The 20,733-nt window shown below is 39.2% G+C and overlaps 1 protein-coding gene across 9 annotated transcripts in view; it reads right to left on the bottom strand.

Moving 5' to 3' along the window:
* Positions 1-20,733, bottom strand: part of LOC141796085 (pleckstrin homology domain-containing family A member 7-like) — a 200,321-nt gene that overhangs the window by 101,887 nt on the left and 77,701 nt on the right. Inside the window, exon 1 of one of the 9 annotated variants that reach the window (XM_074676992.1) lies at positions 3,609-3,627. The exons of the other annotated variants lie outside the window; for them this stretch is intronic. The gene's annotated coding sequence lies outside the window, so the exon portion shown is untranslated. Of the gene's footprint in view, positions 1-3,608; positions 3,628-20,733 lie in introns of those variants that run through there. 9 annotated transcript variants of the gene reach the window in all.

Raw genomic sequence — 20,733 nt, 5'->3', positions numbered from 1 at the left:
CGAGACAAGACAGATTATTCACACAGACACCATGGGTTTGAAGTGTCTGACGCTCGAATACTGATACTTTTGTCTGGTTAAAGAAATCAAAACATTCAGTCGTCAGTGTTTTTATCATCAGTGAAGCCGTCTAGCTGGTCTTAGTCGTGGACAAACAGACCATCTACCAACAGCTCATCTCTCAGATTTGGTTTCCTCCTGTTGGAGCCACAGAGAGGAACGTTGTCGCTCTGTCAGAAACTGATGGAGATCTCATAAGAACAAATAAATAAAAGCAGAACTCCTCCATGAGCTCGGATGTTTTGTCTGAACCAGCACAGACCGTGTGCTGACATTTTAGCTTCCCTGGACGCTCTCTATCGCCGCGGCCAGACGCCACCAAAGCGCCAAACAGCTCCTCCAAAGCCGTCTCATGTGCCACCAGCTGGCATCCTCCGGTCCAAAGCTGAGCCCACTCCACCAAAACTGGTGATGCAAAACAACTCTGACGAGAGATTTCAGCAGATCAGAGGAATCAGACTCGTCCAAACTCTGGATGGAGGTTTCAGACGGGCTGGGAAAGGCCGGCACCAAAACCAGAGCTGTGCCAGACGAACATCCTGATCAGAGAGGAGGAACTTTTCTCAAACTCACACTGTCAAATACACTCACACACTGCTGCAATGCCAAACAAGCCCGCTATGTTCGGCCCGATATGTTTATTCAGGGCCGATACTGATTCCAATAATCAGTAGTGAAGGAAGCTGATAACTGATATTTGGGGAAAATATTCATTTGCAGTAAAAGTGAAAACATTGGCATCAAAATTTGGGATAAAACAAACACCAACACTTTGTTTAAAGCCTTTAAGCATATGTTTATTTAACAGCTCCCAGACTCAGCAGCTGTCTGATAAAGTTCAATAAAAACTTAAAAAAAAAATAACTCCCTAAAGTTTTCTACAGGAAGTCAAGTTTTCCAAAAAATGTCTGTGCATGTCACCAATCAGATGGTGCTGTGGGTGGGACGATGCAAGAGACAGAGTCAAATAACATAAACTGAAATTTAACTTCTTATCACCCACTGGATTATAAAAAGGCGGATGCCGATATGCTTCAAATTCTAAATACAGGCGCCGATAATTGGCCTGATCGTTAAAGATAAAGATAAATAAGATAAAAAATACTTTATTAATCCCAGAAGGGAAATTCATTTGGTTTGTAGCTCATCTTCCAAATATTAAAGAATTGAAGACTCTGGTGGCTGCAGGGAGGAACGATCTTCTGTATCTCTCAGTCCTGCAGCGCACAGACGTGAGTCGTCCACTGCTGCTTTTTCTCTGGTCCAGGACTAATCGATCAACCCCTAATTAATATGTTATAAGAAAGATTTAACAAGTGCAGAAAATGATCTCAACCACTTTGAGGTGATGACCAAAAGATGAGGTAAAAAAACTTCCACTCAAATGTGTTGAAGAAAAGCCGATAATCAGCTCCAGGTTGATCTATGACGGTTGCTACTTTGTTAGCATCTTAGCATGTTGTTAATGTGATCACATGGGCTGTGCCGCTGGAGTGGAGTCTGGAATGGACTGCTTGTAGAGATGTGTAACTTTCACATTTAGCAATACTGTACTGATGCCCGTTACCTGGCAATTGGTACCAGTACTTAACGGTACCAGTACTTCATGGGTACCAGTACTCAACGGTACCAGTTTTTGGTACTGTGTGTGTGTGAATGTGGTAACAAATATTAATTTGTTTAATGATAAATTCTCAAAGTTTTTCAGTTTAACATATTTATTTCTCAGTATATAACCTTGTAATGCTGTGTTCATGTCCAGTGGGAAAATCTGCTTCTGTTCCACTGCCTCACAGTCACAATGACAGACCACCTACTCTTATACCTATAAAAGTACCTAAATCAAAAACATGGATGGACATCCCGATCGATATTTACAGAATGGAAAACTGGGTGAACTATATACTTTCTCAAATTTTTGCTTTTCCTGTTTAGGACATGATCTTTCCCACCTTTGGTTTCCTGTGTTCAATCTTTTTAAAAAATCTTTTATACCCAACGCTACCACCATCTTTAAATAGGCCTAAGTGACAAATCCACAAAATGACCTGAACTGTTTTAATACTGTGCTTTATTTATTTATCTAACTTGTTTTTACCTCAACTTTTACATTGCGTCTCATATATGTTTTTTATGTATGAAATTCTTTGTATTTTAGTGCTGTCTGTCTCTTGTGTTGGTGAGCCAAAGCCAATTTTCCACCTTGGTGGAAAATAAAGACATATTCTATTCTATTCTATTCTATTCTATTCTATTCTATTCAATCTATGGTTCTTGTGTCCCTTAAGTTTAAAAAAATAGGAAAATTAAAGTGACATTGAAGACAAAGTGTTGATAAAAAGTTGCTTTAAAAAAAAAGTAGCTAATTCAGTACCCATCTCTAAAGCCGTGTTTCCACCAAGCAGTCCGGTCCGGTTCGTCTCGGTAGACGCACATTTTGTGGCGTTTCCACTGACTCATCCCGGGACAGATCCCTAAATAACCACGACGAGCCGTCCCACTTTTAGGGACCCTTTTATATGGGTGCCAGACTGACCCAATCTGCTCCCAGAAGGTGGAGCTACAACACTGCAGACCGTTGATTGGTCAAACGACTCGTCTCTGAGTGCTTTAACAGTTAAAAGACATATATCTGAAGCCAAGCTCACAAAGCCTCATCGTACAAAAACATTATGAAAAACGTTGTCAGACGACCCCTAACACTGAGCTGAGGCCACAGTACAGAATGAGGACAGCGAAGCATGGCGGCGCAAGCCTGTTTGTCACGTCACAGGGGTCATGGGTCAGTCTGAATCCATGAAAACACTTACAGAGGTCACTTTGCTTCAGGCTGGAGAAAATGCTCTTTATGAGGATGTTTCAACGAGAAAATGACCCCAAACACTCCACGAAGAGAACAGCATCCTGGCTCCAGACCAACAGGATCAACGTGAATTGGTTTATACAGGAAATACTCACTTTTTTAAAACACATAACTGTACAACTATGAGTCACACGCAGAAGCAAACTCAGACTTTATGTCACACCAAAAGATGCTGATGTGATGTGTAACCTGCTCCACCTTAGAGCTACATCTGCTCCTTTAAAAGTATAAAACCAGAGAAAAGCTCATCCCTCTCCGCTCCCTCCAGCTCCCTGAGTCTCAGACGAACACAGAAGATCATCGTTGTCTCACAGACCACATTTCCACCCTGAACCATCCAGACCAAAGCACAGCAGGACGTCTCCCACAGAGACCCAGAACCACATCCCTTCATATTTACAGAGCACGCTCAGTGGATCCAATCCTACAAACATCTGCGCGACACCGTGCCCCGCTCTGTGAGGAAGCTGGCAGCAGAGATGCAGCCGCTCGCTCTGCCAGCCGCTCTGCCAGCCGCTCTGCTGTAACATTAGAGCCCACGTCCACCTTGTTCTGCCGCCGGCACGGCAAAAATAAAACTCAGAGACGATGCAGGAGGCGCCAACGCTTCCTCTGCACAGCCAAGAGCAGAACACCAAAAAGCTAAGACCACTTCCTGTTGGTGTTTGCCTCCTCCTGTTGTTACCTGCGTCCTCACTGCGTCCAGACTTGGTCACGTTGGTCCCTCAGAGCGTGAGAGCGCCGTCTGCACGCTCTTCCTGTCTGCAGCGAGGAGGAGCAGGGAGCACGAGCAGAGAGAGCTGGGTCCTATAACTGTCCAGGGGGTAAGGGATGGAATACAATCTGACCACACACACACACACACACACACACACACACACACACACACACGCTCAGGCTCAGTATACCCTGCTGGATTCCTCGCAGGCCGGCGCTGCCAGTAAATTCCTGCCTTGGCCCACTGAGCGTGAGGCAGTGACACATTTGGTTCAGCTCCATGCTGCTGCCACTATCTCTTGTTCAGGTTTCACAGCCATCCACCGCCACCTCCCCACCCACTCACACACACACTCACACACACACACACACACTCAGCACAAACAGCCTCTTTCATTTGGTTTCCTCACAGAGCGTCCCTCTCTCACGCCCTCCCACTCAGGCTGGACGGCGTTCAGACCGGCTCCTGGGTCTGATTTGGTTTTTGATTGGACGAAGCGTGGAAAAGTCCACAGTGGGTTTGAGTCAGGTTGGGGAGGGAAATCAGATGGATCTGGTGTTTTATCCAATGTGTGTGTGTGTGTGTGTGTGTGTGTGTGTGTGTGTGTGTGTGTGTGTGTGTGTGTGTGTGTGTGTGTGTGTGTGTGTGTGTGTGTGTGAGTGTGTGTGTGTGTGAGAGAGAGCTGAGCGCTGCTCTGTGCAAATTAATGAGAGTTATTACACATCTCTATTTCTCAGTCTTTAACATTTTAATAATACCCATAATCCTCTTCTCTTGTTCCCTTTGTGTCAGACAGCTGGGCTTTTTAAGAGGCTCTTTCTCTCATTTTAAACACTTTAAGTGTAACGAGGACGGTTTGGGGTCAATGTAGATTTTTATAAAAGATATTTTTGGAAAAGCACGTCTTTTAAGTTTCAATAAATTTCATTCAGTACTTGGTTATTTGGCATGAGCAGCTACAAAAGGAACCACAATCTATGATGAATTATCGAAACTTCAATGCGTCACCAAAGTTTTCAAAAAATTTTAAAATTGCAAAAAGGAAAGAAAAAAATTACAAACTTTCGATATTTAAAAAATTTGCCAAAATGTATAGAATTTGAAAAACTACAGTAATTTCAAACAACCTTACGTCAGTAACAAAATAATTTTTATTTAATAAAAAAAAGAAAAAATGCTACATTTTTGAAAAAATTTGAAATTTACATGATTTGCAAAAATGTGCCAAAAATCCAAAAAACGTTAAATTTTAAAAATTTGCCCAAATTTCATGAATTTGCAGAAAAAATAAAATTTGCATGAAGTTAAAAAAAATAACTACAGTTCCAAAAAATGCAAAAAAATTGTCTTAAAAAGAAAAAAGGAATTCAAATAAAATTTGAAAATTCACAGAAACTTAAAAAACTCTAAATTTTACAAAAAATTGCAAAATTCTAAAAAAAAAACTTTAGATTCTTTTCTTAATTTGAAAAAAAATGCCAAAAAAGTTAAATCCAGAATTCAAATAATTTTTAAAAATTCACAGAAATTTCAAAAAAATCTTTAAAATTTGCAAAAATTGCAAAATTCTAAAAAAAACTTTTGATTGTTTTCTTAATGTGAAAAAATGCCAAAAACTTAAACTCAGAAATTTTACAAAAGGTTTTTTTTTTTTAAAAAGCAAAAGCTTTGAAAATTGAAAGTTTTATCGGCAGAGGTGATGCATATTTAGTTCAACAAAATGTTAACGACAATTGTTTTTAGTGTGGATGTTACATAAGGGCCCGGAGCTGCGGGTTGAAGACCCTTGGTCTAGCTAGTGCATAAAAAGCGTGTGTGTAGATTGAGTTTTTTCATGTTTTTCACATGTTTCAAGAAGAGCTAGGCAAAAAAACTGACATCTGAAAAAGAGTTTTGACTTTTGTTACAGAAAATGAAATGAAATGTCCACAGCTGTATTGATCTGACCCGTAATTTACCAATCAGTCCATGCAACCAAACAAGAAGCCGTCATAAACAAAAAACAAGAAAATAATGACAAAATGTACAAAATGACACATCCCAACTCTAAAAAATGGGAGTCATTTCTTACACTGCTGCTAATCTTCCAAAAAAGATCCTAAACCAGGACACAAACTCTCAAAGCTGAGAAAAAGAAGAAACTCCTGAACTTTGTTAAAGATGAAAACTGAGGACAGGACGTCCTGCTGTCTGTCTGAACGTGACAATGAATTCACTGACGCCAATTTCACTCCTGCTCCAAGTCTGAGAAATCAATTCTTCGTGGCAGATATCGATGATGAGATGGACGAATCTGTACGGGAGGAAGAGTGACTGAAAAGCTGCTGAGGAGAGGAACAAATCTGTCTCCATCACAAAGAAAGACACGCTCAGGTTAAGAGCGACGGAGGAGAGTTTCACTTTCACAGGTAGAGTTTCACTTCCACACCTCTCAGCCACCTCCTGGTGCCCAGCCCTGGTTCCTGAAGCATCGTTTCACTCATTATACCCCAGCCCTTTCAGGAAGCTCTCTGGTTTTCAGCGTGAATTAAGAGGATCTCACAGAGGGGACGAGGTGGGACGAGGTGAACAGAACAGACGCTTCGTTCTGTCAGACTGAGAGCTCAGCAGGGACACCAACAGATACAGCTACACAGGTGTAGTGACGTTCCTGTTGCAGGTTAAAGACGGTAAACGAGACACATGGCGAGCCTCAGGCCCACAGAAATGAACAGCGAGCTTTATTTAAGCAGGCTGGTCTAATTGAGATGAGACTGTCTCTTGTTTAAAAGGAGCCCTGGCTAACAGAGTTAACGCAGTAATTATCTCTAATGAGCCTTTGTTAATAAAGAGTGAAAAACCACCAAACAAGGCTTCGCTCTCATCTTTAATCTGAGCGGTGTGTCGTTATCGGTGCTCGTCTTTAATCACCGCTGCTCCTTTTCCTCCTTAGTGTTGTCTTATGTTCTTCTTTAAGATTTTCTCTGGAGGTTTCTCTGAGCTCTGCTCTCTCTGGACGCGTGGTTGGAGAGATTGGTGGACAGTTTTTCACCTTCTAAAAGCAAACTACTAATGTCTAACTCTCTCTGCTGTTACTGTTGTTGATGCCATGTTTACACCGTGCTCCGCTGCTCCCTCTGAAGACGGCTCATCGTCCAGACCTCTGGATATTAAAGATGCTGTGAGGAGGATCTGTTTTAACTGGAGCGCATCGCCCCCTGCTGGCCTGGAGTCTCCTCACACTGTTGTAAAGACTCTTGACAAGGCGTGGGTTTGTTTTGGAGTTAAAAAGAGACCAGATGGAAACCAATCAAAGGAGCTAGTCAGAGCAGCTATGATGCCGAACTTTGCACGGAGGAAGAAAAACAACCAGAGAGTAGCAAAACTCCAAATAGATTTTTAAAAAATTCCTAAACGAGGGTGAAGCTTGGCTCAACTTTCAGGAACTTTCAGGAACTTGGAAGGCAGCACGGGACAAAGAGGGATGGGAGTTAGCTTTCTGCTAACCAGGTATGTGTTAAATACCTGTGATTAGTTTGTCATAACATGCTAAGTCAGGTGCACGGCCCTCGTGTTTCTTCTATGTAGAAGCATAATGAGCATTCAAGTATTTTTCAAGCATCAGTTCAAAAATTTGGAATTTTTAAGGAAAAATTTTACGATTTTTTTTTTTTTAAATGCAAACTTTTAATGTTTTATAACTTTTTGAAATTTCAAAAATTCTGATTCTTATAATTTTTTTCAAGATTTTTTTTCAAAAATTTTTAAAACGTTTTGCCAATTTTCAAAATTTCAAAACATGTTGAAATTTTTGAAACTTTTTGTGATTTCAACTGGATTTTTTTTTCAAATTTATTTGATTTCTTATTCTTAAGTTTTGATTTTTTGAAAAAATTTCAGCATTTTTCTTAAGTTTCGCTAATTTCAAAATCTTTTAATTTTTTTTGGTTTTTTTTAAAAAAAGACAATTTCTTAAATATTTTCACAATCTTTAAAATAAAAAAATGTAATATTTGCAATTTAAAAAAAAAATAAATTAGACATCACATGTTAAATTTATGAATTTAAAAACTTCTTGTTTAGATCCTTTTTCATTAGATTTTAACTTTGTGAATAACTTTATACACTTCGTCTTAATTTCTATTTTTTTTTCAAATCTCATTTTTTTAAAAATCAAAAAAAAAAATTTAAGTTTGAAAATTATTTAAGTTTTTTTTTTTTTTGAAAACCACTTCAAAATTTGAAATTTAAATTTTTAGTTTTGCATATTTATGATAGTTTGGCTAATGTTTTTTTTGGGCAGTTTAAAATTTTTGAACATTTTTCAAATTCATATTTTGAAGAATTTTGCAATCTTTTGAAATTTAGAAAACTTAGAAAAATGTTGAAAAATGTTGCAACTTATTGGAATGTCATAACTTTTGTTAATTAACGAAATTTATGATATTACAATTTTTCTTTTAAAAAAAACATAATTTCTATCTAAATAAAAAAATAAGATTTGACATGTAAAACTTTATTAACACAAAAAGCTCCTTTTTCAGATAATTATTTATTAGATTTTAAACTTTTTGTCTTGATAGTAAAGATAAAGTTGATTTTGTGGCTCCTGAATGACTTTAATCCAGGCGATGTGAGGAAAAATGGCTCCTATGAAAGTAAAAGTTGATCTAGAAATAAACCCAAGCATTTAAGAATACAGTAAAATATAGTTTTTGAAAAATATTACAGGTTAATCTTCAAAATAAATCCTTTAATCCACTTAGAATAAAAAGACCTTCAGTTAATATTTCCCTCCATCCTCCTGTTTTTCTTATGAGGCTGAAACATGTGGCGCCTCAGCAAACAGCAGCTGTCCGACCCTCGTTAATTAACCTCAGAAATCATGGTAATAACAACACAATACCAGCGTTAGAGCAGAGCGCTCTCCCATAAAAAGACGTGTGGCTTTAATCGTTGCTGTGGTCGTGTTAATCGCCGTAAAAGCCAAAGTCAGAGTGTCAGAAAAACAGCGTGAACAGCTCTCGTCCTCGTGCTGAGCTGCTGCGGTTAGAGCACTCGTCCCCCAACATAAACACTACATCACTCTGCGTACATCACTCTGCGTTCACAGCCCACAGAGCTGCAGGAGGGGCCACACACACACACACACACACACTACTTTCCTCTGACTATTTATTTGGAGTGATTCACAGCACAGTAAACTTCCTGCATATGGTGAAGCGCCTGTGGCAGGTGTTAAAGTGTCAGTTAGACTTTCCTGGGCAGTGGATCATGAGTGAATTCAGAGCCAGAGAGGTCAGCTGTGCTTTAATAAAACAGTTATTTGGACGAATACGCGGGAAACCATCCCCCTTTTTCCCAAAAACCCAAATGATGTGAAAATGAACGAGATCCATCAAACCCTGAGCCTGCAGGACTCATCATTTCCAATGAGACATGTTAACTAGTCGGTTTAATTTTCTCCACATGGCTGCAGACGACTGGAGCAGGAATTAACGTCTGAAAATGAAATGTCACCTCAGCTCCTGTAGATGTCTTTAAAACCAGGATTCATGGTCTTTAGCTTCAGTAAACAAACTCTTCACACCTCGCTGGTTTTGTTGCACGCTGTTGCATCGTCCTGACATTTCGTCGCCTGCCCCCCAGAGGACGGGGTCTGCTGCTGATCTCCCGACTTCCCTCTGTAAGCGCCTGCAGGTTGACATTTGTGGGTTTGAATGAAATGTCTGAGCAATTATTGGATAGAGCGCCATGAAAATTGGTCGAGAGCTTCACGCTCCCCTCAGAACAAACTGTCATGGCTGTGTGATTTCATCGTGTCCCGTCATCAGGCTCAGATTGCTTTTTCTGCCATCTACAAAACTAATGACGGTCCCATTCAGGCCAGCCTCCACCAGCTCCTTTACACACACACACACACACACACACACACACACACACACACACATACACACACACACACACACACACACACACACACACACACACACACACTGTGAGACATGTGAGCTGGGGAAGACACTTCAGGCCAAAAATACTTTTAAACAGTCACTGGGATCAATTCAACCTCATTCACACAAACATCTAATCAGCCAATCAGAAGGCAGCAACCAGGAAAAGTGAAGACGAGCTGCTGAAGGTCAAACGGAGCGTCAGGTCGGAGGAGGAAGGGGGTTTGAGGGACTCTGGACGAGGCGTGGTTGCTGGTCTGAGTATCTCCTCCTGTCAGCAAAGACCAGGAGGACTGTGTCAGACCAAAACGACCAGAGGAGTCAGGGAGGAGGATCTGTTTGAATCAGACTGCAGCGCCACCTTCAGGCCCGGAGTCTTACACAGACTGAGGTGAGGACGTGACTCTGATTGAGGTGTGTTCGTTTTAGAAATGAATGGAGATCCGATCTTCTTTTTGACTCTACTTTTCTTTGTTCAAGTCAACGTTTTAGCCTTTAGCTTCTGTTCTAGCAATTAGCTCATATTTTAGCCTTAAGCCTGTGTATGAGCCTCAAGCTTGTTTTGTTAGCCATTATCTCGTGTTTTGGCCATGAGCTTGTGTTTCAGCCTTTAGCATGTGTTCTAGCTTTTAACTGTGTTTTAGCCTCTAACTTGTTTTTTAGCTGTCAGCTCATGTTTTAGTCTTTAGCTTGATTTTGAGCGTTAAGCCTGTGTTTCAGCCTCTAGCTTGTTTTTAAACCATTAGCTTGTTTTTGTGTCATTAAATTGTATTTTAGCCTTCAGCTGGAGTTTTAGCCCCAAGCTTATCTTTTAGCCATTAGCTCAAGTTTTGGCCTTAAGCTTGTGTTTTATCCTTTAGCCTGTGTATTAGCCTTTAACTTGTGTTTAGCCTTTAGCCTGTGCTTTTGCCTTTAGCCTCTGTCTTAGCCTTTAGCTTGTGTTTAAGCCATTAGCACATTTTAAGCCATTAGCTCATGTTTTGGCCTAACTTGTGTTTTAGCCCTTAGCTTCTAGTTTAGCTTTTAGTTTGTGTTTTAGCCTTTAGCTCCTGTTTCAGCCTCTAGCCTGTGTTTTTTAGCCTTTAGTTTTGTTTTATCCTTTAGCTTATGTTTTATCCTTCATCTTATATTTATGCCTTTAGCTCATGTTTTAGCCTTTTGCTTGTGTTTTAGCCTTAAACAAGTGTTTTAGCTTTTAGCCCTTTTTATTTTTAGCTTTTGTTTTAGCCTCTAGCTCACGTGTTAGCCTTTAGCTTGTGTTTTAGCCTTGAGCTTGTGTTGAAGCGTTTAGCTTATGTTTTATTCTTTAGCTTTTGTTTTATCCTTTAGCTTCTGTTTTAGCATTTAGCTCATATTTTGGCCTTTTGCTCCTACTTTAGCCTTAAGCTTGTGTATTTTAGCCTTAAACTTATGTTTTAGCCTTTGGCCTGTGCTTTTGCCTTAAGCCTCTGTCTTAGCCTTTAGCTTGTGTTTTAGCATTTAGCTCATATTTTAGCCTTTTGCTACTACTTTAGCCTTTAGCTTGTGTATTTTAGCGTTAAACTTATGTTTTAGCCTTTAGCACTTTTTTTTTTACTTTTAGCTTGTGTTTCAGCCTTTAGCCTACCTTTTAGTCTTGAGCCTGTATTTTAGCCTTTAGCTTATGTTTTAGCCTTTAGCTTGTGTTTTAGACTTTAGCTCGTGTGTTAGCCTTTAGCTCGTGCTCTATCTCTCTCCTGTTTCTCTTTCTTCTGCTCTTCTGTCCTTTTTCTGTCTGACAGTTAGGCTCCAGTGTCCACCATCACTACAAAATTAATCACAGAAATCATTTTCAGCAGAGAAAACACAGATCTCTCTTCTCTCTGATAAACTTAATGGGCTGGCGTGGTGTTGTCATGGAGACTTAGATGTGCTGTAAATCAGTCTGGTCCTGCTCGACCTGATCAGGAAGCTAAGGAGTAGCATTTAGGAATAACCTTTGTTGGAGCTGATAATCTGATTTTAAAGTGACAGTGCCCTGACAAACGTCTCCTCAGTGGTTAGTTCTCTGCAAGACGAGGCAACAGTATGAACTTTTCAACTTTTTCAGAGTTAAAGGTTTGAAAGCTGAACAGATCTTTCTTTGGGGAGAGGTTGTGGGTTCAGAGTTTTGTCCAAAGACGTTTGGACGTGAGGAGCGTAGGAGCTGGGTTCACACCGCCGACCTTTTGAATGACAGCCGACTAACTACCACGGCGCCGCGGCCTCCCTGTAGCATAACACTCTACATTTCAGACGCCACTTAAACTGATTCACACAAAGTGGTGGAGATTGAGCGTTTGTTTGTGGCGGAGACGTCGAATTGCACCGTTTTACACGTGCCTATCTGCATCACCGTCACAAGGCCTCGTCCTTCCTCACTTGATGTGATTTCAGAACAAATCCGTCTCTGGATGATCCAGACCTGGTGCAGAGGCCGCCCCTGATGGCTCTACAGAAATCAGATCCCTGCTTGTTCGACACTTGTCCACATTCAAATCAGCGGTGACGTTTCTGGCCCACCGCCTCAGCGCCGGGCTGACTCTAATTATAGCCGCTCTCCAACACGGCGAGGAGCAGAGTGCCTATTAAATATCTTATTGCAGAGATAATGAAAATATTTTGCATTAGCATAAACGGGCCTGGCAGTGGAAGGAGCGCTGTGATTGGGACGAGCATGGCGAGGAGTGAATAATGCTCAGGCTCATTACGGAGCGCCTGCACTGCCTAAATATTAGCCTCCACCGCAGTTTGTGCCTTCACAGCAAATACGACTCATTGTCAGAGCATTAGGAGGAGGACGGAGGAGAGGGGGAGGGTGGAGCTATTTAAGGAGCACTGAGGATGATGTGAAAGAGCAGTTTTACTGATAAACTTCTTCACTTTTCAAAGCCTCTCCTGTCTTTGTTGGTAATTACTGTCTCTAAATCCTGGATGATGATGAGCACAGAGAAGCAGCGAGAGCAGGAACTGATGGTTAAAGAGAATTCACATAATCAGCATCGTAACAAGCTTTCCAGCCATCAGCTGCTCAGATACGTGGGCGCAGGTCGACCTCGAGGGGAGCAGGACTTCTTGGTTTCATGAAGTGATGCCTCTCAACCACAGGGGTCATGTTTACATGATAGTCTCTGGGATGAGACGCCACCACATGTTCTGACACTTGTTTCTATGACATTCAGGATTTTCAGAGACTGCCCCAGGAGTCTGCAACTTTTACTTTCAAAGGAGCCATTTTTCCTCAGGTCACCTGCATTAAAGTCATTCAGGAGCCACAAAATCTACTTTATCTTCACTATAAAGACAAAACGTTCAAAATCTAGTGAATAATTATCTAAACACAGAGTTTTTTGTGTTTATGAAATTGTACATGTGATGTCTTGGTTTTTTGTTTTTTTTTAATTACATTTTAAAATAAATTTTAAAAAATGTAATCTCAAAAATTTGTTAATTTACAAAAGTTGCATTTTTTTTTCAATTTTTGAAATTTCGAAATATTGCAAAATTCTTCAAAAAATAAAACTTCAGAATGTGCAAAAATTCGCAAAATTTTAAAGTGCTAAAAGATATATATCCAAAGTTTCATAAATTTGCAAAAAAATAAAAATAAATTTCAAAATTGGAAAAATTGTTTTCAAAAAGATAAACGTAAATAATTTGCCAAGATTAGCAGAATTAAAAAAAGAAATTTGCAAGAAAAAAAAATCTAAATTTCCCAAAAAGATTTTTTTTTCTCAAATTAGAAAAAAGAAATGAAAAAACAGAAATTCAAAAAATTTTCAAAAATTTCAAAAAACATTTTTTTAATAAAAAATGCCAAAAATTGGCAAAGAAATTCAAGAAAATTTGAAAAAAAAAAAAAAAAAAAAAAAAAAAAACAGAAATTCCCCAAATTGGAAAAAAATAACAATTGCAACAAACTGAAAAAATGAAAGCATTATTGCACATTATTAATTACCAATACCCTCTGTGGAAGAATGAAAAAAAAATTTTAGTAAAAATTTTTTAAAGCTACAAGGAGCCACGACAGAGGAGTCAAAGGGCCACATGATGCTCCAGAGCCACAGGTTGAAGACCCTTGGTCTGGACTGTGGGTTTTCTAGAGATCTGATGCTTTTCCACATGAGATCTGAACCCTTTCTCTGAGACCAGAGGATTTCCTAATGTGTACCCTGTCCTGGTGTTTGGTCTCCAAGCAAATCAACCCAGACATCTGTCTCCATAGCAACGCTTTCCAGCTGTTCCTGAGGCACATCCCGAGGCGTTCCCTGACCAGGTGAGATTAATAATCCCTCTAAAGGGTTGAGTCTCCTCCCTGAGGTCTTCTCAGACGTGCCTGGAAAACCTCCAGAGGGAGACGTCCAGAAAGCGTCGTTATCAAGTCCCTGAATCACCTGAACTGACTCCTTTCGATGGGAAGGAGCAGCGGCTGTGGCTCCAGTCTGTGTGTGTCTGTATGCATGTTAATCTGAAGCGGTCAGAGCATTAATTAGTATGTAAACAGAGGATGCCTGGGTAAAAAGAGCAGGGGTTAATGTTCTTACAGCTGATTATTGTAAATCCAGACAAGCATGACTAATGTCTGTGTTTAAATCCTTTTAATTCTTTGAACAGGAACGAGACTGAGGCTGATGGCAAGGAAAAAAGGACAGAAAGAGGATCACAGAGAGACTGTATTTGATCACTGTGCACGTCTCTGACTGCGTGTCCAACAGCGTGTCTGACAGCGACAGGTAGCCGTGTCTCTGCTCCAGTATCTACTCCCAGCATCACTGGCTCGGTGTGTCCTGACAGCGTGTGGACATGGGAGACTTCCTCTGTTCAAACACACACGCTGGTCCTGAGCAAACAGAGCAGGACGGCTGGAGCTGACTGTAAACACGCCGACAGCATCGGAAAATACAGTAGATAATCAGCGTGAAGCAGCACAGAGTGAGGACTGCATCTATCAGTGGATTACATCCTGTACATGAGCATCCCAGAGAGACGGTCTGTTTGGAAAGTTAAACTTAGTTTAAAAAGAAGAGATCTGAATTATTTAATAATGATACTAGAATATTTATACTGGGACAAACAAATGAGAATAAAAAACAGGATAAGAGTAAAGGTTCTGTTAAGTTTTCAAAACAAGCAGAAATTTGTCAGGATGAGTTTTTTAGCTTTAAAGAGGGGGGTATTCTGCATTTCCAAATGTTAAAGCTGGATGTTCAGACTGAGCGTGTGCAGATTCTTAAGATTTAAAGAGAAAATAGTGAGTTAAGCAATTAAAATAATTAATGCTGTCAATTACATTAATTATTTGAAATTTAAGAAATTGAAAGTTTATTACATTTAATTTTTTTTGCACAACTTTTAAATTTTTGAAATTGTTTAAAAAATGTGTGGTTTTAAAAGTTCAAATATTTTAATTTTTTTTGCATTTTTTGTTTTAATTTTTGCAAATTTTTTAACTTCATGTTTTTTGACATTTTTGCAAATTTAGAAAAAAATCTAAATTTCTGAAGATTTTGCATATTTCAAAGTTTTTTAATGTTTGCATTTTTTTGCAAATTGTTCCAATAACTTATTTTAGACATTTTGCAAATTTTTTTAAAATTTTCAATTTTTTAAGGCAAATTTTAAAACCATATTTTTTTATTTTTTGCAGAGTCATAAAATTGTGGAAAATTTTTGAAATTGTAAAAATGTTCGCATATTTTTTTATTTTTATTTTTTCTTCTGATAATAAAATCTTTTTTATTTTACATTTTCTGGAATCTTTGCAACTTACTTTATTTTATAAATTTTGCTAATTTGTTAAATTAATGACATCAATTTTTTTACATATTTGAAAATGTATCAAAAATAACAAACTAAGACATTTCTGTACAATTTTAGAAACACAAAAAACTTCTTGTTTAGATTCTTATTCACTAGATTTTTACTATGTTTAGAATAATTTTATCATTATACACTTTATTTGTCTTTATTGTGAAGATAAAATAGATTCTGTGGCTCCTGAATGACTTTAATCCAGGTGATTGGACTTTTAACTAATTTTTCATTTGTCCTGGTGTTTTTTATTTCTACTGTGACATTTCCAAACTCTCTCTCGTGTGGAGGCAGGAAACAGAAAAACAAGCCGTGCTCTGGAGTCTCACCGCTCTGATCTGGTGTTGGGTCAACCTGTCGGCAGCAGCATCACAGAGTTTTTCCTCTGCAGGTGTAAAAATTAAATCTGAGCGTCTCTGTTGTGGCTCCTTGTTTCATGGTGATCGTATTTTCAGTGATTCCAGGAACTTTTGACCTCGGCGCCGCTTAAAGCACACCTCTGAGGTTATTCATAGCCCGTCCAGCTGGGCCGGGCTCCAGCCTGAAAACAACAGGCCTGACTCCTGATGTGACCTTTCCTGCTCCTTCAGACCTCCTGTTTCCTCTGCTCCACAAACAGAGGAGTCCTGCTGATGCTCTGCCACTCCTTCTCTAACGTTTCTCTCTGTTCCCTCCCACTCTCCAGTTTAAGGTCGTCTGAGGCGGGAGATTTTCTGATCCTTCCCTCTGCTCTCACTGTCGACAGATCGGTCAGATTTCAGTTGTTAATTTTGGACTCAGTGCCGATCACTCCATCTTTTTTTAACGATGCCATCTCTGCTCGTTTCCCCTCACAGCAGCTGCAGCCCCCCTCCTCTGCTCCTCGCTGTCACGACGCTCCCCGGGCAGACTCGCCGGGTATAAAGCGTCCCTGACAGTTAATTGCGGCTCCATCAAGCAGCAGGATGGGGACGCTCCAGCTCTGATGAGCCGTTGGGTCTTGATTGTGGCGGGACAGAGGAGTGCCGGGGTCAGCTGCTGTGTAATAGAGATGTCAATTAGAGCCAATCAGAGGCCGAGGACTGAGCGGCGTCCTCTCTGCTGCTGCTGATGCTGCCAGGCCGAGGCGAACCATCCTGTGGCCCTCACGAGACTGCGCCGGGACATTTTGTTGCTATGGCAACACAGTGTTTAGGCCATCACGGCTCTGAATAGGCTGCACTCGGGTCCACTGCGATGAATAATTCCAGAGATTTCCAGAGGCTTTCATAAAAGGAGAAGATTAAACTGTTTACAGCAAACAACACCTTTTGTGAAAGTGTGTGTTTGTGTGTGTGTGTGTGTGTGTGTGTGTGTGTGTGTGTGTGTGTGTGGCAGGGCAGCAGCTTTAAGTTGGACAGCGAGGCGAGGAGGGACTCTGCATGGACGGGGTAAGAGCGGCGTGCTAATGGAGGACAAGTCCGTTCTGCATTCCCACTGAAAACACCACACACCTTCAGCCTCAGAGAGGATCTACGCCACGTGTGTGTGCGTGTGTGTGTGTGTGTGTGTGTGTGTGTGTGTGTGTGTGTGTGTGTGTGTGTGTGTGTGTGTGTGTGTGTGTTTAAGAAGGTAAGAAGTGTATGTAAGAACCACAACACTGAGAAAGCGGGGTGTTGCGCGTACACAAACACGTGAATATTTTGCTTTTACGCGCTTATTTCTAAGGACGGACCTGTTTTCAGCTCAGATATTCAGCATTTTGAAGCAGATCGGCATCAGCTTTTTTTTTTGATCTGATGGCCGATAAGAAACTTATTTAAAACTGTGTTATTTCGGCTCTGAAGCAGCTGCTGTCCTCTGTCTGCAGCCACTACTCAGTGGCAGTCCCCAGCACTGTCTCACCCACAGGACCATTTGATGGTTACAAGCTGAATCATGGCTCAGGTAACAGCCAATCAGCAGTCAAAGCTGTGGATCCCCACTCTCTCCCTCACAAACACAGTCATTTATTCAGGCTCACACAGAAAGGCAATGGAAAACTTGAAAAATTTGCAGAAACTTGAAAAAATTTGCTGAAATGTCAAAACTTGCTACTTTTTTTAAAAAAAAAGATGAAATTTCAAAAAATGTGCAAAAATTGGAAAAAAAATATAAAAAGACTTGCTGAAATTTCATAAATAAGCAAAAACGGAATAAAAAATTGTCATTTCAAAAATTTGCTACATTTAAAAAAAGGAAAAGAATTTTAAAATTTCAAAATCTTCCAAAAAATACAAAATGTCAGAATTTGCTAAAATTTCAAACATTTGCAAAAAATTGAAATTGTCATTTCAAAAATTTGCTACATTTAAAAAAAAGGAAAAGAATTTTAAAAAATTGTAAAACTTTCCAAAACATTTAAAATGTCAAAAATTTGCTGAAATTTTAAAATTTGCTTTTTTTTAAAAAAAAAAAAAAAAAAAAGATTATGTTTGAAAATTGTGCAAAAATTAAAAAAAAACATGAAATGACAAAAATTCACTGAAATTCAGTAAATTAGCAAAAATTAAAAATAAAATTGACATTTAAAGATTTGCTACATTTAAAAACAGGAAAATAATTAAAACATTTGCAAAATCTTCAAAAAAAATTTTTTTTTAAGTCAAAAATTTGCTAAAATTTCTTCAATTAGCAAACAATTGAAAAAGCTGAAATTTCAAAATTTTGCTTTATTTAAAAAAGAAAAAAGATTTATAAAACTGCAAAATTACAATTCTTTATCCCAACCTAATTTTTTATAGCTACAAGGAGCCACTGCAGAGGAGTCATAGGGCCGCATGAGGCTCCAGAGCCACAGGTTGAACACCCTTAGACCAACTGCATGTCTAGCTAGGGCCTTAAAAAAACCACCACAATGTAGAATTTACACCAGAAAAACAAATATCAATACCAAGCCCATACATGGAGCCTCAAGTGGACACTCCAGGTACTGCAGGTTTTTTTTTTTTTTCTGCAGGGAAATATGAGGAGCTCTGAGACAAAGTTATCGAGCGCTCTGTGAAAGAAACTGCAGCTCTGAGGGCTGTGAAGCAGACAGAGACGGGTCAACATTACTCCATAACAACCCTGTGGAGAACAGCAGGAGGAGGAGCAGGAGGAGAAGCAGGAGGAGGAGCAGGAGGATGGAAATCTCACGAAAACACTGAGGAGTTTGAAGCTTTGTATGGAAGGAGCCGGGCTGTGAAGACTGTGCGTAAAGTTGTGTCCACATCACAAAGTGAGGTTTATATCTAGGCCAACAACCTGAGGTGAGCCGCAGAAACAAAGTGTGTGGAACAAAAACCGAGTGGTGCTGCGGTTATTTGTCTCTGCTTAAAAACAGGAGCTGTGGTGAGTTCTCAAAACAACCAAACTTCAAACCCTGAGATGATTTCAGACATGCAGCCTCATAAATATCAAAAACTCCAGCATGAATAAGAGATATCAAACCCCACGCCGTGTTTCTACAGCTCCACCACCAGAGGAAAACCAACTCGGAGCTCATCAGAGCGAAATCTGCCGCGCCGCAGCCGGCAACTATGGCAACATTTATCACTTCAGCAAATCTTGGCTTTGAAGACGTGAACACGTCCTCCCTCAGCACGCAGACACAGATCTGCAGAAACATTTATTACCCAAAATAACAAACAAGTACAAGAGGAGATCAGATCTCAGCAGAGGATCCAGGCGTGACGCTGCTTTGTTTGCCTCTTCAGATGAAAATGTGCTCCAGATAAAATGACTTCAGCGTTCAGGAGACGCAGCTGATGTGTATCAGGAGGCGTCGTGGACTTCTGTGGGAATCTCAGGTAAACAGCGGCTGCACGTTACGCCTCATTAGGAGCGTGAGAGAAGAATCTGCCCGACAACAATGAGGAGAAGGAGTCCAGCTCTGCTCCGGCCCACGCTCCCCTCAAAGAGTCCGCTGAGACCCACACCAGACAGGGTTTCTTGTTCTGTGGAGCTGCAGACGTGGGAGGTGAAAAACGGGCGATGGGAACGTGTTTGGGTCGTCCCTTTGTCCCACTTTCCTCTGCAGCAGATCGTTTTTTTGGCCTTGATGCTTTAAAGCTGCGTCAGCTCTACTACAGCCTGTTTCACAAAGACTTAGGAAACATTTAACCTCACAAAACACACCAAACTATGAGTCAATAACCTGACTCTTCTTAGTTTAAGTCTTTCATCTTAACTGCACTGCTAATCTAGCTGCTGGTCAGCTTCTGCTCAAACCAATCAGCTGATTATTAAAATAAAAGACAGTGCAGATTTTTTTGAAGGGACGGTTATTCTGAGAGATTTTTGGCACAATTCTGCACAATTTCAAACTTTAAAGAGGGGTATCTGGCTTTCCAGCATTCATGGAAACATGGAACTAGACCAGGGGTCAGCAACCTTTACTTCCATTGGAGCCATTTTTCCTCAGCTCACCTGGATTAAAGTCATTCAGGAGACACAAAATCTACTTTATCTTCACAATAAAGAGAAAAAGAGTGGATAAAATTCTGACATAGTTAAAATCGAATGAAAAAATTATCTAAACTAGAAGTTTTTTGAATTTATAAATTTTACATGTGATGACTAATTTGTATTTTTTTAAAAATGCAAAAATTTAACTTTATTTTAATTTAAAGATTTTGCAAGTATTTAAAAAATCGACATTTTTTTTTAAACAAAGGAAAAATAAAAAGTTTTTTAAATTTCAAATTAAGAAATTGATAAGCTCCTTTGATTGGTTTCGATCAGATCTGTTTTTAACTCCAAAACAAACACAGGCCTCATCAAGATTCTTTATGACAGTGTGCGTAGACTCTGGGCCAGAAGGTGGCGAGGCTCTCCAGTTAAAATAGATCATTCAGGAGCCATAGACTCTACTTCAACTTCACAATAAAGACAAAAAAAGTGTCTTAAATTATACTTAAAGTAAAAAAAATCTGGTGAATAAATAACCAAGATTTTATTTTTGTGTTTATAAAACTGTACATGTAAAGTCCTAATTTTCTTATTTTTGATAAATTTTAAAAATTAAAAAAATAAAAATAAAAAAACAATGCAAAATTCAAGACACTTTAATAAGTTGCTATTTTTTTAAATTGGAAATTTAAAAAGATTTTAAAAATGAAATTCATAAATTGTGCAAAACTTTCAAAATGTCCAGAATTTGCAATAATATTGTTGATTTGCAAAAAAAATGAAATTTAATTAAAAAAAAAGTTTTTAAAATTTACCAATTTTTTTTAACAGTAGAAAATTTTCAAAATTTTCAAAATGTTGAAAAATCTTCAAGAATTTTTTTCTAAATTAAAAAAAAAAAATCTAAAAAAAATATTTTCCAAAAGATTTTTTTTAAATACTCTTTAGCAAAATCTCTAGAA

Source organism: Halichoeres trimaculatus, unplaced genomic scaffold (genome assembly GCF_033239565.1).
Source record: "Halichoeres trimaculatus isolate MK-OKI-2021-1 unplaced genomic scaffold, fHalTri1.1 fHalTri1_scaffold_10, whole genome shotgun sequence".
NCBI lineage: Eukaryota > Metazoa > Chordata > Actinopteri > Labriformes > Labridae > Halichoeres > Halichoeres trimaculatus.
Note: the sequence above shows the minus strand (reverse complement) of the source record. Positions and strands in the feature narration are given on the sequence as shown.